This window comes from Triturus cristatus, chromosome 5_1 (assembly GCF_964204655.1).
Source record: "Triturus cristatus chromosome 5_1, aTriCri1.1, whole genome shotgun sequence".
NCBI lineage: Eukaryota > Metazoa > Chordata > Amphibia > Caudata > Salamandridae > Triturus > Triturus cristatus.
The window spans coordinates 1,002,515,444-1,002,540,426 of NC_140587.1; the positions used below are offsets into that span (position 1 = coordinate 1,002,515,444).

Here is a 24,983-nt window from a genome sequence, read left to right on the forward strand (position 1 = left end):
GGTCAAAATTTGTAGTTTCTTCTATGGCAAGAAAGTCTGCTTTTCCTGTGTAAAAAATGCCTTCAATCGAGGGTTTGAGGTACACATTTTACAGCGTTCAGGAGCAGGCTGTTAAAAAAAAAATTGTAACTAGTTTTTTTCAATTATTCCAAGTTGTAGTCAATTATAGTTTTGTGTTTTTTACCTCCGTGGAGTTTGTAGTGGAAATGGGTGTGAAATCCTTGATGGCAAAAGAAAGTTTTCTACTTTTTGAAAAGTAGACAATATTTGGAATACTTGCGTCCATTTTTTCATCTGGAATTGTGTCCCAATGTCCAATTTAGAAAAGCAGTATACATTTTTGTCAGAATCTTCTGTTTGCTGGTACATGTAGTGTTGGTTGGTTGTCCTTAAAACTGGAATACTCAAAGCCAACGACTGAGCTGCAGCTTATGATTTCTCAGGGTGTCCAGACATGCATATGAATTTATAAGTTAAAAATCGAATGAAAAACTGGTTTGAAGGAAACCTGTGAATTTGTGAAATGTGCTGAAAACATTGAGTTTAAGAATAGTGATTATTTGTACACTACTGAATATAAGGTTACCCATAATACAGTGTGATTCACAGGGCATTTTGGAAGCCAAAAATGTAAAGGAATTTCTCCTGGTAAACACTGCACCCACGTATGTGGCTGGGCCTATCTTCCTTGATATGGAAGGCCCTAAAACGCTACACAGACAGGTTATGATTTTGCTCTGAAAATTGACCCATTTTGGCAATGTGAGTAACACCAGTATTTAGGCCTGGCCTCTGCCACCATGTAGGGAAACCTACTAAACAAGCAAGTTCTGAAACCTAGAAACCCAGGTAAGATTACAGGGTGGTGTCTTGTGTGGATCTCATTGTCTCCCTACCCCGAATGCTTTGCAAATTTAAAGCTTTTGCTTAAATCTGTAATCTTACTGGGAATATTTCAGAAATCTGAAAGGATCCACAGAATACCGAACATTCAGTATTGCGGCTTTGTGGCTCACTCCTGCCTTGACCCATTTGTTGTCTTTCTACATGTGATCCCTATGAAAACGTGTCTCTCTCTCTGCCCTGACTAATACTGTAAGGGTGCCAGGGGACCATTAACTAACTTTTAACGCAGTCACTGCACTAAATCAAGCTCATTCCTCTGCATGTAGCAAGTGTGATGGATTGGTCCACAAGACTGACACCCCCAACTTAGTACCATGACTTGTTGACCTGTCCCTCAAACAATATGAGCGTATTTGAAAAATGAAGTAAACATACAGAGGCAAACTATCCCAAGTTCCCTAAAATGCTTCTAGAAAGACTAATTACCTTGGGGTTTGGCTTACTAGGTACTATGTCAAAATGTGGTTGCTGTCCTATCCACCGTTGTAGTGCATGGACTAAAATAAATTTGTAATATTGGCGACCAAACATCTACCGTATTTTTACAGAGAATGAAAGCGACAAGCAGGACAAATGTGTGTACCATGTGTATCTATGTACTAATATCTGAAAAACACCTAGTGGCTCAGAATTTATTAAAGAATTAACAGTGTTGGATTATGTTGGTACTCCTTTGCCAAGAACTTATATTCAGCATTTGAAGGATCAAGCTGAAAGGCTGCATAGCAAGTCAAGTAATGGGTCAGGGAAAAGCATGTATCTATGCACAGCCATTTAAAGTTGCATGCTAACCCTTATTCAGACTTCACCACTTCAGTCAGTTTTCCAGAACCTCTTTTTTGTAGTATAAAGTCAAAGAAGTTGGTGAAAAGGGCTTGGCTCAAATGGGCACTGGAGACACTAGTAACCACATAATTGCTGCTTTCCTTGGCAAGTACAAAGTGCATCTGTGATATGGTTGACTCTTTGTTGCAGAAATTCAGATGTACTGATCCTGCGGCTTTGCAATGTCTTTAACAACAGATGAAGTAGAGATTGCTGCTTCTACAGCAGTAAGACTAAGAACTGCCTACTGAACATCAAAGGAGGGCATCTGTCTTCCCATGGTAGTCTTAGACGACATACGCATTGTATGCACATGCATCTAACTGGAGTAGGTGGACATCCACCTTCTTGTACCTCATGCAAGTTTTAAAAGTTAAATCTTATGATTCAAATAGCTGGTCAGTTATAACTCTTCCTATGCATTTATTATAGTTTGGTATACAGTTGGGCTTGTATACTTCTGCTAGTTGGCCCCTGACTGGAGAAGTGCTCTCCTAGTGAATTGTAGTGAGCACCTGTACTCCCAGTCACAACCAGCAGTTCGCTGTAACACGCTGCTTTTCGTTTTTTAATAAAACCATTTTTTTAGCTTCTTACAAACAAGCTCCAGAGGGAATTATTTGCTGTGACTTAGAATTGTTCTGCTGGGCTCATGTACAGAAATCTTCCACATAAAGGTTCAAAACTTCATGAAAAAGTGGGAAAGATCCATGCAATCTTTCAATAATTCCTAATGTGGAAGGCAAACTGCAGGTTTTAAACTTTAGTCTATCCCAGTATACGCTTTCGGGCTGCATGCATAACCAATGGAGCGCTCACACATGTACAGTTTGGTGTAACAATCTCTTATGCATGAAATTAACTGCTTGAACAGCAGCTACCATTTGCACAATATCGGAGACTTGTCAACCTCTAGATTCTCCTGTAGTATAAGTCTCTGGAAACTTGCAGGCTAATTTCTGCAATATTCTGAATTTGGAATAACCTGCAAAGGTATGTTTGTAAATGTCAAGGTAAATGTCAAGGTACTTATAGAGCGCACTGTCACCAGACGGCCACCTTGCGGTGTCGCCTTTGCGGTTTCCTGGCGCTGATACTCATACCGCTGTGGAACCCCTCCTGGCTTTCCCTGTGAAGTGTCCACTCCTGGGCAACCCCAGGGTGAAGCCAGGCATCCTTAGCGCTGTTGGGGCCGGTGTGGAGGCTAAGCAAGCTATTGCCCAGAGTTGCAGCGTGGGGCCCATGATTAGAATAGGCACCGAGGCGAGAATAGACAGGTCCGAGGAAATTGAGCCCGAGCCCTGCCGAGGCGGGAATCGAACCCTGGTCCCTGGCCAGAACTCTGCTTCAGGGTCTGCCGCTCTAACCATTGAGCCACACTCCTCCTCTATGTTTGACCCCCTGGTAATGCTGCAGAGCTATCTGTCAGATACAGCGTGCACTTCAGATTCAGAAATCAATCTCTGGACACGCCAGACCGAAATAGGGGGGTGTTGCCCAAGTTGAGTAGAACAGTACGATTTTACTGTTGGTTTGTGCAATATATATACACAAGTAGTTTAAGGCCCCAACATGTTTTCAACACGAAGTGGGAGTTCAAGGGAGTGCTCTAGAATGAGGCACCAGTGTGCAGACATGCTACATCAAGCTGTTCACAACATGTAGATTTGCTTGGTGTCTATTTGCTCAAGGATCATATCCGCAATAAAAAGATGGCAATAGTCAATGGGCAAAACATTTGCAGTGTTCACTTTACATCAGCTTCTCTAGTGTATGTGGGGAGTTAACTGCGGAAATCTAATAGTAGGCTGCTGAGGGAGCATGCCGGCTGCGCTCTGAGCGGCTCATGCCTGTAATTCAGATTAAACTACTCTTGCTACTTGCACAGGCTATGCTTTTGAAGCAACAGCCATGCAAATGCTGCTTGGCTATATTTTGAATCTCTGGAAGACCAGTTCTCATCAGATTGAAATCCATCAACTGAAATCTCTGCTGGATATTTCCACCTGCAGATTCCTCACCTTTTGAATATCCTAGGTGTAAAACTGAATCCGGAAACTGTTAAGCTTTAATAGCTGTCCATGCTGGTGACTCCACTTTAACACCAGAAGTCACTCCATTGTGGCAACACTGGAGCTATAAAATACCCCACTGGCGCCCTGATGTCAGTTCCCCCTTTTTCTGCTTCATCCGCTTAAATCCAGAGGTTATCTCTCCTGGGGAAATCTCCTGAAGTTTAGGTTTTTTAAAGTTTTCTTACAAGTGCAGTAAAGGGGTGTCTCCTATGTGATCAGGGTTCCTAACCTTGCAGGGACTGTGATCTACAAATGTCCATCGTGGTCCCACACAACATCTACTTTTAGTCTTTGGGTTCTGATCACAATATCAAGGACTGTGCTTATTGCTGTAGGTTCGTTTGTGTCAGCCTGGGAAAAACAGGCCATACAATATAGGGTACAATGATAAAATACAAATTATATTTTGGACAACATATCACCATTTCATACACAAGTTTGAAAGCCACTCTCCTTGTGAAAACACACTTGTATTACAAAATGATTCCAGTTAGTAAAGTGCAAGTTCTCATTAGTTCAGCACTAAAAGTAAGTGCTGATATCTATAAGTGCATAGGCGACTGCCCAGCCAAAAGTGCCATCTGGCTGGTTTAGAAAACAATTAAAACACCTAATATTTCCTTGAACCTAATGCTTAAAAAGCTCAAAGTGCAGATGCCACTGATTGGAGAGGTCAGGTCAGGTTAGGTTGTAAAAATAGACCAACTGCTCTTGATGGGATTATCCTAGCATACAAAATTGGCGCTTGTAGATGCAAACAATAAAATACTAGCTACTATGTAATAAAACTTTAGACCGTGCAGTAGCATGACCTGTTGGAACCGGACTTTTATTGTGAAACCTAGATCATCGCAGCTGGCAGTGGCTAGTGGTCTATTTGCCCTCCACATTACATATAGATATGAAGACACCTGATTCAAGATTGGTTTGGAATCTGTACACACATTTAAAATCTGTGCCCTAAGTGTCTCGTCCCATGAACAGTAAAAAGTAGGCTGAGGTAATAACTTCTGGCCTTCCAGGAAAAGGAGCAGAATGTAAATTTATTACTGATTCTATTCCCCCAGCCCCCCTTACCCCCCTCCCCAACAAAAACTTGAACTAAAAGTTGGTGGGCTTCTGTCTTTTTTTCAATGTACTAGCATAGACTTTCACTGGCAGGGTGCCTAACCTAAATCTGATGTATAAGAACCATTTCGGGTCTGGATACAGCATGTCCAGGTATTATTTAATTATAGGAATGTGTTGAGGATCTGGAGATGGTCTTAACATTTTCCTTCTTTTCAAGTGGTTGAGATTGTAAAGCCAAAGATTCTCCTTTACCAACTGTCCACTTTCTGCGGCCATGCTTTCTGGTTAGAACCAACATTCTGGGCTGCCGATGGTTTTCAGTGTGATGGCCAAACAATTGTACCAAGGTAGTTGTTCTAGCTTGACCTGCGACAAGACATCCCGCATTGTATCCCGATAATTCAGTAACTCTGGTTTTGTCCATTTTCTTATCCTGTATTGGAGTGGGTATAGTGCCACATGCTGCTCGACTGAATTGAGGCCCTAGTCAAGCCTCAGTGCATCCATTGGGGTCCCTGAGTCAAGCAAGAGAAGTTGGTGTAAAAACAGATTCTCTGCCCATACAAACCCATGTGCTTATCATAGCCCCACAACTCTTCCTTATTAGTCCTTGCTGCAATGGCTTGCGCTCAATATGCCTCAAGAGCGGGCCTACTAATCCTCGGCCCAGGCTTTTAGTAAAACTGAACTCATCTGACATACTGGCTCAGCTTGACCTCTGTTTAGTAAGTGGACCAACCAAGAGTGCTTGGAGTTGAACCTCACTTCAAGGTAATTGTAAAGATCCATCAATTCTAGAGGAATTCCATACATTTTAAAAGCCTTCATAGGCATAGTACTTTTCTTTAGAATCATGTATTTTGTTTTTGAGGTGTTGAACTGCAGCTTCTTTATTTTGCAGTAACCCCCAGATGCCTTAAGAAATTTGTGCATGGCCATCTCCGTGCCACACAAGCACAGCATCATCCACAAAAAGCAAGATTGCCATTTTTTTTCCCACCACAGACAGGCACATTGATGTTTTGGGTCCTTCAAATAGCTGTCAATGTCATTGGTGAAGATAATAAATCTAGGGCTAGAGCACAGCACTGCCTGAACCCAACATTGATATCAACTCTGACAGTTACTTCTCCTCTCGTGCCGTAACTGATGCCAGTTTTTCAATGCAGCCTGATAAGTGTCTGCCAGAGCAACTCAGTGTAAATAGTGTCGAAGGCCATTTTAAGATTGAAATGTCATGCGCAATCTTGACTTTTTAATGCAGGTGTATTCCAGGCTGATGTTGAATAGCCTCATGGCTTAATCTATAGCCTCATGGATTAATCTATAGCAGCCTGGCCTCTTCTAAAACCTGTACAACAATAAGGAGCTATAGAGGGAACAAAACCTAGGTCGCCCTCCTCTCAATCATTATGTTTCACTACAGACCTAGGTCTTTAGAAGGTATACTGGTCAAACACAATATGGTTCAAAACCCTTTCAATTAGGTTTTTCCATGCTCCCCATATTTTCAAACTTTGGGGTAGTAACCACAAGATTCGCCACCTTCAATTTCAATAAATAAACTCTTTACTTGAAGCAGTCTCCCCAATGAGGCTCCTGGTGTAAAGACTCGTGTAAAATACACCAGATGTTTCTCTAATCAGTCGATTTAATAGAAGAAACGTGAAAACAAAAATGTGAAAAGACGTGATAGCACCTCACTTGCGCAACACCAATTGAGCCTGCTGACTGGTACTCATCAGCTATGCCCACTTTTATCATCATCGGTAACCATCACGCTAAAAAAGAAGAGTAAAGAAAGTGTCCACACTGTAAACCCAAAAGAAATTGTTGAAGGTAAGTGATGAGACTAAATAGTGAAGATTAAAAAATGAAAGGGATGCACCCTCTATAGGTTCCAACTTTATTCTTCCTTAGAAGTGCACCCAATCCAAAACTTAAAGGTTGCTAAATATGCATACCATTAGTATGTGCCAACATGTTTCATCGCCAGGTTTATTTGTGGCGATTTCATCAGGGCAACTACAGTCGCTAGGCACACGTCAAGGACACTTCTTAGAGTTTCATCGGGGGACTGCCAAAAGTAAAACACAGAGATACACACAACTTAACCATTACCACAACTCGTTATATACGGGAACAAAAATATCTCTCATCTTAATTAAAGATATCAGTTACCCTTGTGGAGCCACGGTCTCTCGTACCGGCTCATTCATGAAGGTCACCCAAAGGCTCCTAGTGTGAGTCCTCGTGATGAGAAAGCATTCAGCCGTAATGCCAATTTATGGATAGTATGGTTTCGATACGTTCAGACATCCAATATTTACAAATCTAATATTTACAAACTCGTGACCACCGACTCACATCAAATAGTAATACTCTTTACCCCTTGTTCTAAAACCTGCCTGTGAGGCATTGATCCAGTTGTCGCGCCTTCAATTATCTAGACTAGTATGGATCTTCCCTACTGCGTCGAGTAAGTAAATTGGTTGGTAATTGGTGGGTTCTTCTGAGGGCCTTTCTTATAGAGTGGAAAAATTATGTCTGTTTTCAATGAGCCGGTACTATCTCCTGGTGCCAGATGGTGGGGTAGACAGATACTAAAATGGGTACCGAAGCTGTGAGGTCTGATCGAAATAGGTGAGCTGGTACCCCGTCGGGCCGTGGGCCTCGTTTTGCTTCTAAGATTTACTACATAAACCTCACCTATGGTGAATTCAAAACAAAGTGGGACATTTCCAGGTGGCACGATCAGAGGCCGGCCTTAGGGCCTCCTCCCGATATTCTTCTTCGCCCAGTGCACTCGTAGTAGATGTTCTGTCGTACAGTTCGTACTTTCTCAGTAAAACTATTAGTTTGCTGGACAACAAAAGTTTAAATTGCGCAAGACTGATTCTAGGCACACCATCAGGATAAATTGGCTTTAGTCCTGCTAGTTCAAAGTGCACCATCTGTACCCCTAACAGGTGGATTGGGCAACATCCGAACATAACAGCCCTGACTCCCCCAGGTAATCGTGGAAACTGATCTAGAACCCTTTTGTTTGGTAACTAATGCATACACCTAGATCTACAAGAAATACGCAACTTGACGTTTTAGTATTTATTGAAGCAATATTGTGTAATATAAGTGTGCTGCAATTATTAATGTAAGGAAACAAAACTATGTAATCGGTATTACAAGAATTGTAAAGAAAAATTCAACCATTGTGCCGTTACATAGACTATATGTTCCTATATACAAAGCTTTTAATTATAAACGCGCATTGACTTTACTTAAAGATATTATTGTTCACAGTACGGACTCTAATTCCCATCATGCATTGCTGTACTAAACAAACGCCCATTGGGGGTCTACAATGAAATAAAAGAACACCGGAAGTACTGTGAAATCTTCAGTGTGATGTTTTCTCAGAAGCAGCCCAGGAAGAAGAGGATTCTTACCTCGAAACGCGTCGGCTCCAAACATGAAATCGGAGCATTTGGGGGAAGCTGCATTACAATGCTGAATTGGCCAGAGCGATATCGAGTGACCTCTTAAATGCTTAAGGGCACTTTGTTTTCAGATGTTCCTATATGAGTACTATTCTATTTGGTGCTCCAAAATAGTGCTTCCTGTGTACCCATGTCTAGGGTGGGTGAAGCTGCCAGAATCCCTGTAGGGTGATCTAACTCCCAGTTACCTGTTGGTGTCGTTAGGGAGCCCATATTGGTGTGGATAGCTGGGCATCTTCCGAAATCAGCTGGGCTGGAATTTGGGCATGGGGCGACCTCCGCAATGTCTGCTAAATGCTCCTGTGTCTAAAAAAAAGTGTTTATTTAATAAAATACACTCATGTAATCATGCAGAAGCCCTAATCTGGCTGCTAATGATTCCTGCATGATAGCCCTGTTGCCGGGCTGACATTATTAAACATTTTGTGCAGTAAATGTTAAAGGCAATCGATGATATGCGTGCGAAAGTGTAAATGTAAACTAAGCTATTTAGAGAATATTATCCGGCAAAGGCACGCAAGCAAATGAATGTCAAATGTCGACCTTTAAGGAAAGATAACTTCAAACCTGAGCCTGTAAAATACGTATGTATCTATTCGGGCCTTAATATAACCACATGGCATTTCCGTGGCCAGCAGCGCTGTACAAAGATGAAAAGTAGTTTGCTGTACCTTCAGGTCCCAATCGGAATAATTCCCGGAAGTGCTTGGTATTCTTGCTTCTCAGTGCTTCCGTAAGTGCCTCGCACGCTTTTACGTGCATATGGCTTTTTAAATTTCACAGGCTGCTCATACTACTGTCCTAGTGTTTTTAAACTGATTTTGCTGTCTGGAGTGCAGTGCTTTGTTTTAATGAGATGGATAGAGATTGGTTTGATGTGGAGTGCAGCCAGTAAAAACATTCAATAAGCGTATGGTTGCTGCTGTTGGTATGTATGTGTGCTTGAACATATTGCGGCATGCTTATCCACAGAGATAGATTAAATAGGATTTCAGATGTTGAAATTGCCTCTGGATCAAGGGGGTTCTCCTTTTGCCAGGTTTTCTGTGGTCTTAAGTTGCCAGCAATTAAAGACTGGTTCGTGGCGAGTGCTATCCTTGTTAATCTGCCCCCAGGCAATGGACTTCCTGTTTAACTGCTGTGTTCCTGTTCTTGATTTTTGATGTGTGGGTAGAAGATGCCCTCATTGGGACTCTGAGGTGTGCTATCAGTGGGTCATGGTCGCTCTCGATTCTTTGCTTCTTTGCAAGAGACTAGCTGCCATGCTTCCAGATTGACAAATATGTAATCTAACAAACTTGGAAGGTCCCCAGATTGAAACGTATACTGAGCCGGTGATCCTGAGGGCATGGATCTATTTAAGGGACGTAAGTCGTTAAGCATGAAAGAGGAGGCGCCAGCTTCTCTCCTTGAACTATAAATTGTCAAAGTTAAAGGGTATGTAGGACTGCAGACCACGGAATTGCGTGGAACATCTAGGTTGTTCTGCATGACAACCGGTTTGGTGTTACAATCCCTGCATACCAAAACAATTGGGGACCTTGCCCCAAACTAGCTGGGTTGTGGGATAGAGTTGCAACAGAGTGCCAACATGTTTCTCAAATACAGCAAGCTTTTTGTGAAATTCTGACTGAAGCCCCAGCAAAGAAATATCCATTTAGAAATGCTAATTTTATTTTAGCCCTGCAATGATCCACTTTTGCACATTTATCTGGGCTTCAAGGCCTGAAGGAGAGGCTAGCTCATATGGGTGGTACACTACAAGAGCTGATGGTCCTGTGAAGCATAAGTCTGTGGGCCTAGGCAATCTGCTTGGTGTGGTTTATTATAACATAGGATTCCTGTTGGCAGATAATTGATAGTCACTTAGGCTCTGGGAGTTAATGCTTGCTGTAGATTGCATGTTTCTTCTCAGGCTGCAAAAATTGTTCTTAAAGCTACAGCTATCAGGACCTAGGGCTGATACCAAGACCGATTACATGGGGTGCTCTTCATGCTGTTGGCTTGCGGATGCGGCTTACCAAATTTTTAATTCCATTGGGTATGGCCTGTACGCACCAATTGCCCCAATTAGCCAGAGTAGTGAGACACTTTTAAAAGTTGATGTATGAAATTATTGTGGCATGTCAAAAACTTCATTTTTTGTTCATTGTATCATATATTGTATGGCCTGTTTTTCCCAGGCTGAAGCAGTGGCTAGACATTGCAAAATATTCTATGATTTGAAAATACATGAAGTCTAGAGCATTTCATGTTCTGGAATGAATTGTTCATTGATTTGTCATAAGGCCCATTTCCAACAAACTTCCTAAGCTCAACAGTTGCTACCTTTTTGTTGTTTTGGTCTCTAATCTATAAAAAACATTACTCCTTAGTTCCTACAGATTTTAATTAGAGCAAACTACATAGAATCCACTACTACAGTAACTCATGGCACAGCCACAAACATTTGGTTCCAACCAGAACACCAGCCCACAAACCAGTCTAACCCGTACTCCAGCAGCTGCTGGAGCAGCTCAAACCCCCATCAGAAACAAATTGTCTATCTGATAGACTTCTAAAATCAGATTCCTTACCTTAGAATTTGGCAGTAACCATGCGTGCCAGTAGGTGGCGTCGTTCGGCTCTGTGGCGTTGTCTTCACCTGAAGTGACGTGCGCGGTGCCTATGTAGGCACCACCACTGCGCGCTGCATAAATTCATTTCTTTCCGCGCAGGTCCATTTTTTGCCTTACTTTTTTTGACTTTTTGGCCAAGTGTTTTGTGTGGTGTTTTTTTTTAGGGTGGGATGGGTTCCTCCTGGTGTGGCAAGCATGTCATCTAAGGCGGCCAACTTTAAGCGCTGCGGTGCTGGTCACTGCTCAATGTCAGTCTCAAACCTTCAGTGGCTGTGGTGCTTCGAGCTGGACAACAACCCAAAGGCCTGCTCTGATTGCTGCACCATGCACCCAAAGACCTTGAGGGCGTGATCCCTCGAGGTCCTGGCGATACGATGTGCAACACAGCGACTATCTAGATCCTGACCGAGAAGGTGGTCCCAGGAGCAGTCTCTCAGTCCGTGAAGCTCATCGCACTCCACCGTCTGGCCATTCGGGCACAAGAAGTCAAAGCGTGCTTTGACTTCACCTCATCTGTTGGCCAACGAAGGACTGTCACTCTAGGCCTGGCTCCACGGTTGCACCTGGGCCGACTCCACACCTCCCCAAGTTGACAGCAGCTGGAGTGCCACCCGCCCAATTGAGTTTTGAGTGTATGCACCTCATATTTGGGAGGGCTGTTCCCTCTAATGCGCCTTTGGGCCCCGCTGGTTCAGGAGGGACCCTGACTGGATCTGCACCAGGCAGCTCTGGCACCAATCAGGCCCCAGGGATCCACAGATGGATTGGGATCAGCGCTGGTTGTGCAATGTCAACCTTCCCGATTTATAGTCCAGACTCAGACACGGAGCCAAGGGGCATCGACCAATGCCAACGGGAGCCATGCCTTCCAGTCCGGAGTCTCAGCCCTATTTTAGGACTCGGGAGGAATGGAAGGGGTTGCTGGACCCCGAAGAATACCAGCCATATGATGTCAACATGGACTAGTGTGAGGATTTGCATTGGTGGGGAGGAGGGCGGCTGAGGTCCTGGACCTTAACTTGCCCTTGGTGGCAGTCAAGACAAATGTCTTGACGGAAGTGCTTCAGCCAAGAGTGTCTGCTTCAGAACCGCTTCTCTCATTTAATGAAGCACTTACTAAGGTCCTGCTTAGGACCTGGTCCAGGCCTAACACAGGGGCTCCTATGAACAGGACAATACTCTGCTGCCACCCCTGCTTCAGGGGACCCCAAATTCTTCACAGGACACCCTACCCCGGAAGCTTGGTGGTCCAAGCCTCCACTTCCCACATAAATCCTGGTGCATTCTCAACTGCTCCTGCTGATCAGGAATTCAAGAGGCTCGACAACTTGGGCAAGATGTTTTCGTCCAGCCTGGCACTGCGAACCATCAAGAGTGTGCCCTTTGAACCACTATTCCCACTCTGTTTGATACGGTTGCGCAGGTGCTGCCCAGTGTCCTGGAGGAGGCCCGATCCGTGCTCACCCAGGCTGTTGCCGAAGGGAGGGATGCAGCCAAGTTCACCATAAATTGTGGACTTGCCACCACCGACTAACCGGGCAGAGGTTTTGTCTACAATGGCACTTTGGCACCACACCTGGTTGAGGACCACTGTTTTTTCTGGGGATGTCCATACATCGCTCATGGACATGTCCTTTGGCTCCTGTCTCTTCGGAGACCAGGCGGAGACCAGGCGGATTCAATGCAGGAGTGCTTTAATGACAGCAGGGCTACCCCCAGAACCTTGGGCCTTTCTGTGGCCCCTCGTCATCACCAATCTGCATTTCGTGGCCACAGAAGGGAGTTTCTAGCCATATTGTAACATGCCCAAGCTTCCCAGCCTCTGCGTGGCCGTAAACACAGTACCAACAGACCCTGCTGGCTGGGCAGCCGGAAGTCTGGCCATCTCACCACTCCTCTGGCAGCCTCTGCCTCCAAAGCCTTAGTCTGCCCTCTTACCAACATGGGTACAGAGTGGGTGGCATGATCTGCCATCACCGCACCCCCCCAGGCTGTCTGTTACATTGGGTCAGTGGATTTTGCATATCGTTGGAAGGGGCTACTACTCCCTTTGAGACTACCCATCCCTCCATGCCACCTACTTACGACAGGCTGACGGAGGACCACCTTTCTCTTCTCTGCCAGGAAGTTAATAACTTTTGTGGCCAAATGAGCAATAGAGGATTCCGACGCCAACAGTAGGTTGTGGCTGCTATTCCCATTATTGCCTGGTGCCCAAAAAGTACATAGGCATTCGTACTATCCTTGACCTGCTCTTGAGTAAGAAATTGAGAAAGAAGTTCAACAAACTCACTCTTGCTCAGATCCCGTCTGCCCTGGACACGAGACTGGATGGTAAAGTTGGACTTGCAGGATGCATATTTTTAAAATCCCCATCCTGCTTACACAGACGTTACTCGCTGTTCACAGTAGGCCATGAGCACTTTAAGTTCACCTTGCGCCCCTTGGGTGTTAACAATGGTGGTTGCAGCTAATCTGCAGAGATCCGGGCTGCCAGTCTTCCCCTCTCGATGACTGACTGTAGAAGGCTGGTTCGTTTAGGTTTTCTTCCACCTCTAGTCTAAGGCAAACCTCTTGCATTCGCTGTGGTTCACTATCAACGTGTTGAAGTCACACCAGACTCCCTTTCAGATGCTCTTTCATCTGAGCCTTTCTGAACACAGTGCATTTTTGGGCCTATCCTCCCGATCGGCGAGTCCGAGATATTCAGGCTATCATACCGATATTTCAGCCACTATACTGGTTTTCGGTGAGATTGCTGAGGCTGCTGGGCCTCATGGTCTCCAGCATTGGGGGAATCGCTCTACTGTACCCTAGACCTTGGAGGGGGTTGCAAAAAATCTGAAGTGGTGGTGAACGGACTGACTGGCTCAGCAGCAGACCCCTCTTCCCAGCAAGATCTGACTATAGTGACATGAGTCACTCCTGGGATGGGGTGTCCATCTGGGAGAGATAGAGATCAGATCTCTGGTGGAATCCAGACTCCACATCAACCTGTTGGGGTTCAGGGCGATCTGGCTGGCTCTTGATGCCTTTCTACTGTCCATCAATGGGAGGCTAGTCTGAGTGTTTATGGACACCACCATCATCATGTGGTACTGCAATAAACTGGGAGGGGGTAGTCGTGGACCCTTTGTCATGAGACTGTGCATCCCTGGACATGGCTGGAACAGCAGGGCATCCCTGGTGATTCGACATCTGGTGGCTAACTGAACGCCACAGCTGACAAACACAGCTGGAGTTGCCTAGTGGCTCACGAGTGGTGTCTCCATCCGGAGGTGGTGCAAGCAGTGGGGAGAGCCTTGTTTAGATCTTTTCACCATGGACGAGAAAGTGCAAGCTCAGCAGTTCTGCGCACTGGAGTTTCCAAGGCGACTCGCTCAGGGATGCTTTTTGTCTCCAGTGAAAAATGTATGTTCAAGGCATATGAGCTGCAGATTACACACTTTTACATAGATCGCCATCTGGTGTTGGGCCCGGATGTTTGCAGTTTGTTTTTCCTCTTGGAAAGTCTTTGGAAGTCACGAGGTCGGTGACTCCTCCTTTGGTCCGTATTGCGCATGGGCTTCGGCTCCATCCTCAGATCTTTTTTCCGCCATCTGGCTTGGATGGAATACTTTGCGCTCCGGTTCCAAACCTTTCCAGTTCGACAATTGAAGCGGAATCCTCGCTCTTGGCGGTATTGTTCAGATCCTGATCTCCTCAATCACCTTCTCTTCCAGTCGTCGACGGCGGCCTTCGGCCCTATCCAAGCTCCGGTCCCTGCTGATGGAAAGAACTCCATTCAAGAAGTGCCCTCGATGTGGGTCCAAATTCCCCCACACCGATCTGCCTCTCCCCTGAACACGAGGCTAGAGACTGTCCCGCCTGCAAGTTTTTCAGATCCAAAAAGACTATTCGAGATCGAAGGGCCAGACGAAACATGGTGCACTCCTCGACCTCCGTTCCAGTCGACATCTTCGGGGACGACGTCGAAGCTCCGGGAGAGGGCACACCGAAGAGGACCTCGTCAGTGCTTCCAAAGCCAACGACTCGGATGTGGAGGACATCACCCCAGCGCAGAGGGTCGTGAGTAAAATACCCCCTTCCACACCCGCGCCGACACCCAAAAAGGCTTCGGTCATGCCTTCACCTCCTGGCCTAGGTAAGACCAAAGACACTGCTTCGAACACCCCACCTTCGGGCCCGGTGAAGAAGCCTAATAAGCCTTCCGGCGGCTCGAGTTCGAGCAAGCCTGCCAGCGGTGCCGATAAACACACTTCGGCACCGAAGAAGAGATCGGCCCCTACCTCAACACCGAGCTCCGCACCAAAGCCCTCGGTGTCAAAACCCAGACTCTCGGTACCGACCAAACATCATAAGGCCCTGGGCACCGACACTCCCGCGCCGAAGCCTGCCTCGGCGCCGACCACAAAATCGGAGGTTCCAAAAAAGCATGGCACAGACAAGCCTAAAAAGCCATCGGCCCCGAAACCTTTGGCACCGACCGAACAGCCATTGTCTCAAGAACTGTTTACACCGGATCCTTTGCAAAAGACACTTACCAAGGATCCAAAAACTGGACATTTGGCACTGTCTTCTAAAAAGAGACATTTGGACAAACCAGCTTCACCTCCAAAGAGGAAAGACTCTGCTACCTCCCCTTTCAGAGTGCCTTCCCCACCTTCTCCACCCTCTCCACCTCCTCCTTCTCCACCCCTGCCTCATCACTCTCCGACCCAGTCTCCAGACCATGATGATCAGGGGGACCCATACTACGATCCAGCAGATGTGCCACTTGACCCCACCCCTACAGGATCCTCAGACCCATGGGACGATTATAATAATCCAGACATTCCAGATGTCCCACAAGATGACCTTTATCCATCCAGGCCATCGCCACCAGAAGACTCATTAGGTTTTCACCACCTACTTCAGAGGGCGGCACATTATCACGGGGTAGAGCTACACACTGACCCGGTAGAGGAAGATTTCCTCCTTGACACCTTTGATACCGCACATAGGTCTACTTCTATACTACCTATGCTCAAGGGGGTAATAAAACATGCGCCAGAGGTTTTTAAAGACCCAGTCAGGGCTAGGGTCCTAAACCCACGCATAGAGAAAGTATAAAGCTGCCCCCACAGATCTTGCCTACATCAAAGGGCCAGCGCCACTGGATTCCCTAGTGGTATCCACTGCACGGAAGAGGTCAAATTCCCAGGCGTCAGGCGAAGCACCACCACCTGACAGAGTCAAAGCTACTGGATGCGTCAGGAAAGCGCACTGCGTCACAGGCAGCCAATATATGGCGTATCGCCAACACTCAAGCGCTATTGGCCAGATACGACAGAGCGCATTATGATAAATTGGAAACCATCCTGCACCATCTCCCAGAAAAATACAGAAATAGGGCCAATTAATTAATTCAAGAGGGTAAGACCATAACTAACACCTCTATACGCTGTGCCTTAGACGCAGCAGACACAGCCTCCAGGGCCATCAACACTAGCGTCCTCCTCCGTCGCCATACTTGGCTCAGAGTTTCAGGCTTTAAACCGGAGGTACAAGCCTCCATATTAAATCATCCATTTGATCAAGAACATTTATTTGGTCCAAAAGTAGATGAGGCCCTCGAAGATGAAGAAAGACACAGATACGGTGAAATCTATGGGAGCCCTACAGTCACACCCTCCTAGGCGCTCCTTTCGCCGCTCTTCCTTTCGGGGCAGAGGCTACTCCTCAGATAGCGCGTCCACTTCCTACAAATCCCCTGTTCAATCCACCTTCACAAGAGGTTATCAAAGAGGCGGCTATAGAGGCAATAACAATAAAGGCAGAGGCAATACAAATACCGCCCGCTCTGCCACACCGCCTACCCAATGACTTCCCCCTGCTCCCTCCAGACCATCCCACTCCGGTCGGGGGCAGACTACAAAATTTCCTTCACGTCTGGGAGTCCATCACATCAGACAGATGGGTGACCCAAATTATTCGTTTAGGGTACTGCCTAAAATTGACATCTACCCCCCCCAACATTCCACCGAGGCAACGCCCAATGTCACAAGAACATTCCACGTTACTAAAACGGGAGGTAATCTCCCTCCTACAAAAAGAGGCGATAGAACAAGTCCCCGCCAATCGGCAAAATTTAGGGGTCTACTCCCTATATTTCCTGATAACAAAGAGACGAGACTCTACGACCTATCTTGGATCTCCGACCTCTAAACACATACATACATTCGGACCTTTTTCACATGGTAACACTTCAGCAGGTACTTCGGCTCCTCTCCCAGAACGACTTTCTCACCACACTGGACTTGAAAGACGCATTCTTTCACATTCCGGTACACCATGCCCACAGAAAGTACCTCAGATTTGTAGTGGACGGGCAACACTACCAGTTCAAGGTGCTCCCATTCTGGGTCACAACAGCACCAAGGGTATTCACCAAGTGCCTAGCGGTAGTGGCGGCACACCTCAGAAGACAGCACATTCATGTCTTCCCATATTTGGACGACTGGCTGATAAAAGCCACGTCCTACAATCTATTTGTACATAACACTGCTACTACAATCCAACTACTTCACCAGCTAGGTTTCACGGTGAACCACCAAAAGTCCCAGCTAATACCATCCCACACAAAGCAATACCTCGGTGCCACCATAGACACCTCAAAAGCCATAGCCTACCCCAATCCTGCCAGGATTGCAAGCATTCAGTCTTTGCATCAAAGATTCATGCCTCAACACTCTCTCCCAGCAAGAGTGTTTATGCAACTGATAGGGATGATGGCCTCTTGCATTTTCATAGTACCTCATGCAAGACTCCAGATGCGTCCACTCCAAGAGTGCTTAGCGTGCCAATGGAACCAGGCCCAGGGGCAACTGACAGATCTGGTGCTGGTGGAAGGTCGCACCCTTCGCTCTCTGCAGTGGTGGAACACCACATCTTTCCAGAGGTCGACCGTTCCTGGACCCGGTTCCACAAATAATCCGAACAGGCGCATCGCTCTCCGGCTGGGGAGCTCATCTACTACACCTCACAGTGCAGGGCACATGGACACCGCAACAAGTTACTCCACATCAACCATCTGGAGTTACTGGCAATCTTTCTAGCCCTGAAATCCTTTCACACACAGATTTTAGGCAAGGCAGTCCTTATTCGCACAGACAACATGACGGCCATGTACTACATTCAAAAACAAGGCGGCACACACACTCCACAGCTCTCTCAACTAGCACAGAGCATATGGAGATGGGCAATTCCACACACAATCTTTCTCCTAGCCCAACATGTCCCAGGAGTCCAAAACACCATGGCAGATCTGCTCAGCAGACAGACGCAGCAGATCCACGAGTGGGAACTTCACCCGCAGGTTCTTCACCCGTTCTTTCAGATGTGGGGGCATCCACACACAGACCGCTTCGCCACCCACGAAAACAAAAAATGCCCAAGCTTCGCCGCCAGATACCCACACCCATTGTCCAAAGGCAATGCGATACGGATGAACTGGTCAGGCAAATTTGCGTACGCCTTTCCACCTCTCCCACTAATTCCATTAGTGGTGCGAAAGCTACAACAGCACTCCCTCACACTAATTCTAGTAGCTCCAACATGGGCCAGACAACCGTGGTACACCACGCTGCTGGAACTCTCGGTAGTGCCACACCAAAAGTTACACCTCTCACCATGCCTCCTAACCCAGAACCATGGAGAGATCAGACACCCGGACCCAGCTCAGCTCAACCTTGCGATCTGGCTCCTGAGATCTTGGAATTCAGATACCTAAACCTTCCCCCTGACTGTATGAACGTCATCAGAGAAGCTAGACACCCTTCTACTAGAGCCTGCTACGCTGCAAAATGGAACAGATTTGTTGTTTATTGCCATAACACAATCAACCCTCTAGACGGATCTATAAAGCATATCATGCTACTTACTCCATCTACAAATGTGTAACCTAGCATATACATCCATTCGGCTACACCTCGCAGCAATTGCCGCTTACCTACAAAACAGACAGCACCTATCACTTTTCAGAGTGCCTGCGAATAAAGCCTTCATGGATGCCTCAAACTAATAATTCCCCCCAGAATACCACCCTCACCTGTGTGGAACTTGAATATAGTTCTCACGAAGCTAATGGGACCGCCTTTCGAACCTGTGCATAAATGTGAACTGCAATTTCTCACATGGAAAACAGCTTTCCTTGTAGCCATCGCTTCCCTTAGAAGGGTCAGTGAGATACAAGCACTTACTATACAAGAACTTTTTCTCCAAATGCACCCAAACAAGGTTGTTCTCCGTACCAACCCAAAATTCCTACCCAAAGTAATTTCCCCCTTTCATCTAAACCAATCTGTAGAGTTACCGGTTTTTTTCTCGCAACCTCAAACTGTTGCAGAAAGGGCTCTACACACACTGGATGTTAAAAGGGCCTTACTTTGCTATATCCAAAGAACACAACCTTTCAGAAAGACAAAAAAACTGTTTCTCTTTTTCTCTCCACCACATAAAGGCAACCCCATCTCGAAATCTGGGATAGCTAGGTGGATTGTAAAATGCATACAGATTTGCTACCACAAGGCAAAACGCACGCTATCTGTTTCCCCTAAAGCCCACTCTACACGAAAGATAGGGGCTTCTGTGGCTTTTCTAGTGAACATCCCATTAGATGATATCTGCAAAGCAGCTACATGGTCAACACCGCACACTTTCACTAAACATTACTGTGTAGATGTGCAAACCAAGCAACAAGCTAGTGTGGGCCAGGCTGTACTAAAAACACTTTTTCAAACCACTGCAACGGATACCGGTGGTCGCCGCTAGGGTTGGGAACTGCTATATAGTCTATGCAAAAGTGTGTAATCTGCAGCTCATATGCCTCGAACGGAATATGCTACTTACCAGTATGCATCTGTTCTTGGCATGTAGAGCTGCAGATCTACACACGCCCACCCGGCTACCTGTATCTGTTCCAGTCTATCTTATTTAGATGCAACACACATGGGTTTCTTCACTATTATTACTACGCTCCATCTTTCCCTGTTGGCGAAAAACAATCTGAGGATGGAGCCGAAGCCCATGCGCAATACGGACCAAAGGAGGAGTCGCCGACCTTGTGACTTCCAAAGACTTTCCAAGAGGAAAAACAAACTGCAAAGATCCGGGCCCAACACCAGATGGCGATCTATGCAAAAGTGTGTAGATCTGCAGCTCTACATGCCAAGAACAGATGCATACTGGTAAGTAGCATATTCCTTATTTGTGTTTTGTAATTGAATAAATACCTTTACATTTCTAAATAAAAAGCTCTTCTGACGAACTTATTAGTTTCTGTGGTCATTGTTCTGTTAAAATTCATATTGAGGGACGACCTGTTACTCTATAATCAAGTGGAGCTCAGGCTTCTTGTACACCTTTTTCATCACAACTCCTGTCCAGAGCCGTCAAGAATATTGGGTGCAACAGGGCCCAACTCATCCTTGTGGGCATGGAGAGTCTGGTATACTGAGCTGTTTAGTATGGCTTTTGGTCCTCTGATCAAACTGCCCCTTCGGGAGGATCTTCTGTCTGAGCAGCAGGGGAGGGTTCTACATCTGAATCTGTCAACACTCTGCCTTGCGCAGAGATTGAGTAGCAACAGTTGACAGTTTTCGACCTTCTGCCTTAAATCTGCAATGTTATTCTGGCAGCCAGGTGTCGCTCCACCAAAACAATATCCGCCTGCAGTTGGTGCGAGTTTGTGACATTTGTGCCGAGAAACAAGTTGACCCTCTGCTCCCCTTTCTCAGATTCATGTTTGTTCTTTCCCTTGCCCGGCAGGGCTCTGGGCACGAAGGGATACCTTTCTGCTACCTCAACTTTTCTGCGGTTGCTTGACAAGTTCCCTTTTCCAGTCCCCTATTGAAAGGTTTGCAACATACATTTCCTTCATCTCCCTTCATTATGCCTCAGTGGGACCATAATCTGGTCATGAAGTTTCTGATGTGCGCTCCATTTGAGCCCTTGCACAACTGTCCTTTTAGTCTCCTTACCGTCAAGACGGCCTTCCTGATCGCAATAACTTCTCCCCGGGTCAGTGAGCTTCAAGCCTTGTCATCCATGCCTCCATACCTGAACAAACCGGACAAACTGGTACTTTTCACGAGGGCTTCCTTTCTACTGAAAGGGGTCACACATTTTACGTAGGCCAATCCATCACCCTGCCTAATTTTTATGCTCTGCCTCATACCTCAAAAGGAAGAGGAGCGATTTCACTGTCTGGACCCAAAAAGAGCACTGTTCTACCTTGAACGCACACGAGTTCTGGGTGAATAACTTTATGGGGTGTCTGAGCGAAGAAAGGATGGTCCTTACAGAAGAGGACCATCACATGATGGATCGTGCTCTGTATTCAAATCTGCTATGCATTGGCTAAGAATCAACCCCCTGAGGTTTTGCGTGCTCATCCCACCAGAGCAAAAGCTGCAAGCACTGCATTAGCACACGGGGTTCTGGTCCTAAACATCCATCTAGCATCGTGGGTTTTCTTGCTCACATTTACCAAATTCTGCCTGGACAGTCTTGTCCTTAAGGATTGTCATTTTGCCCATTGGGTTCTGCGGATTTCCTTGTGTGAAATTGGTCCGCAGACCCACTATAATAATCCACATTTGTAAAGTGCGAACAATCACCCGTAAGGGTCTCTAGGCACTGGGGGCCGTCGGGAAGATTAAGCAAGCTATTGCCCAGAGTCACATGGTGCTGGGCTAATCTGGCGCCAGGGATCGAACGATTATCCCCAGATTCCGGAGTCAGTCGCCCTGGCTGCGGCGCCACACCTCTTCCCCTTTCCCTCCGAATAAGTATTACTTTGATATCTGTTCTAAGGTACGGAATTTGTAGCTAGAAGTCCATATCAGGTGAAAACGTTACTTGCCTTTGCTAATGCCTTATCTGGTTAACTCTCTACTGCAGATTCCTTACCGATCCAGCCATCCAACCGGTACTGCGAACGGAATTCTAAGGACTCGGCTGTCACCTTTCAGGGCCCTTGTATTCCACACCAGTTGTGAGTGTGCTTCATGGCTCGGTGAGTCTGGCGTGAAAGTCACAAAGTAACTGACGCACATGTCCCTTCTGGTGCAGATGCTGCTGCCATGTGGGGCTGAGCAATGCCACCTACTGGCACGTAGGGGTACAGCTCAAGAAAAATATCCAGATTATCCTTAGTCATCATTCTAAGGTAAAGTATTTGTGGATAGATCTATATTGGGTAAGGAGTTAGCACAGGGAAGTAATTTGTTCTTCGTCCCCAAACGGACTGGATACTGACCCCGCCTCAAACGCCGGATCCTCTGCCTCTGAAGAGGCAGCTCAACTTTGAAGAAGCTCATGAGCCACCATATACAAAGCAGTGGAAGAAGCAGGATAAAGCCACTAGCGTACTACTTGACCCTGAACTGCCTCTGCCCGCTAACACTACACCCAGACCCCCACTATCACCTTCCCCACCCTTTCTTTGCCTGACTCAGTTACACTCCACAGGGGTCACCACATTCTGACAAGGTTGAAAACAGTGAGGGGGGACTTATGAAGTTCTGCATGCGAATTCTGATCCCAAACTCTACTCTTCCCGACCTTTCCCGCCTAATGACACCTTCTTACCAGGAAACTCTTGGTAGAGCTGCTGCTTAACCCAACGTTCAAATGCATAAAGAACTCATCAAGGAGGATTTCCTCTTTGAGACTTACTTCAGCTCATCTTTCCATGCAGTATCTGCCCATGCTGAAGGGTATGCTCAAACCCGCTACTGATACCTTCAAGGAGCAGGTAAAGTCCTATATTACCTCACTGGCTTGCAAAAAGTACCAAACCTCCCCTTAAGACCCCATTTGTAGAGGCCAACTCCCACCAGATTATCTAGTGGTTCATACTGCTTGTAAGTAGGCAAATGCTCCTCTGACTGGCAGTGCTCCTCTGACCAGCATCGAGAGTAAAAGGATAGATGCTGCTGGAAAGAGTAGCGTAACAGTCTGCCAACCATTGGCGCCTCACCAATTCCATTGGTTTGCTCTCTAGGTATGACTGGGACAAAATAGAGGTACTTCTCCAACACCTCCTAGAGTACTGTAAAACGGGACGTGAGTTGTCACAGAATGCAAACTGATTTCCAACACAATCATCTGGTGTGCCCAAGATGCTGCTGGCACCGCTGCTCAGTTATCCTAGTGTCCACCTCCACAGGCTTTCCTGTCTGTTTCCAGCTTTAAGTCGAATGTTAAACCCAATCTCCCCAACCTGCCCTTTGAATCGCAACATCTATTTGGGCCTCAGGTTGAGGAGATGCTGGAGAAAATGTAAAAATACAAACGGTGAAAACAATGGCGCCTTGCAGACTCCTTCCCCGCGGGGGTCCTGTCGCAATTCCAAGTATCGCGGAGGCTCCACGACCATGTCCCTCAAAGCTTCCTCATACTTACAATGCCAGCCTTCCCAGCCAGCTTTCACAAGGGGCTACTTTAGGGATTTCTATTGATAAAGTAACACCAAAGGTAGCTCCCCCAAGTGAGCTGCCCCAGCCAATCAATGACTTGCCACTCCTCCCCCCACAATCACACACCTGCCGGGAGACAACTTCATATGTTCTCTCCTACGTTGCAACATTTCTCCTCAGATCAGAGGGTTTGGACATCATCCAAAACTGTTATTGCCTGAAGCTCACCTCACCTCCACACCACATAACACCCCACAGACATGTCCTCTCACCCGGACACCAATGCTTCGGGAACAGGTCAAAGCACTGCTCAAGGGAGCCATAGAGCCTGTGCCACAACACTAGGACAGGTCCCTCAAGCCCATTCAGGACCTCAGACTCCTGAACGAGTACATCCTATCAGAAAACTTTCACATGGTCACTTTTCAGGCAGTCATACCTCTGCTGCAGCAAGGCAACATCATGGCTGCACTCTACCTCAGATGCCTACTTCCATATTCCGCGTCATCCGCTCATTACTACCTCTGGTTTGTGGTAAGTGGTCAGCATTACCAGTTTAAAGTGCTACCCTTCAGGTTCAACACAGTACCCTGAGTTTTTACTTAATGCCTTGCTGTCGTAGCTGCGCACCTGCGAAGACTAGTCATTCATGTATTCCCCTACCTGGGTGATTGGCTGATAAAGAACGCAACAGCAGTGCTGTGCACCCACCCTTGTCACAATAGACCTCTTGTGCAAACTGGGCTGTAAAGTCCTATCTCCAACCCCTTCAAATTCGTCCCTGTCTGGGAGCTATCCTACGTTCAGAGGTCGGCAAGGCCTATCCCAGTCCGGCAAAAGTCCTGTGCCTTCAAGCTTTGCTGCCTCTTTTTCAGCCAAATCACCAGTTCACAGTACATAGTCATGCGCCTCCTAGGCATGATGGCCTCCATTGCTATAGTACCCCACACAAGATTGCACATGCGCCCGTTGCAGGAATACTCATTGCATCGGGTGTCTCAAAAGGAGTGTCATTGGGACGATTTACTGTTGATCAGCTGCCACTCGTCACTCCCTACAGTCTTGTAACACAAACAGCTTGTTGCTGGAAAGGCTTTCTCGACCGAGCTCCAGAGATTAGTTACAACTGACACATTCCTCAGTGAGTGGGGTGTGCACCTACAAAACTTGACTGTCCAGTACCAGTCTTGTCCCATCCACCAGGAGCTCCAAATCAGTTATCCGGAGCTGCTAGCTGTCTAGCCCTCAAGGCCTCCCCCTCCACTTACTGGGCAGAGTTGTCCTAATACGGATAAACATGACAGCCATGTATTATATTTAAAAGATCGGGGCACTCACTATCCTCTGCTTTCTCTGTTAACTCAGTCCATCTGGTGCTCAGCTCTCCGCCACAGGATCCACCTCTTGGTGGAATACCTTGCAAGAGTGGACATAGACTTTGCCAACCTTCTCAATGGGTTGGGGCAACAAGTCCCTGATTGTGAACTCCACCTGACAGTCCTCCTTTGCTACTTCCAGCGATGGGGGTTT

At 46.6% G+C, this 24,983-nt stretch overlaps 1 protein-coding gene across 1 annotated transcript in view; it reads left to right on the plus strand.

Annotated features, from left to right (window-relative positions):
- The window catches only part of TENT4A (terminal nucleotidyltransferase 4A), a 535,327-nt gene that overhangs the window by 473,601 nt on the left and 36,743 nt on the right, over positions 1-24,983 (plus strand). The gene's annotated exons all lie outside the window — the stretch shown is intronic.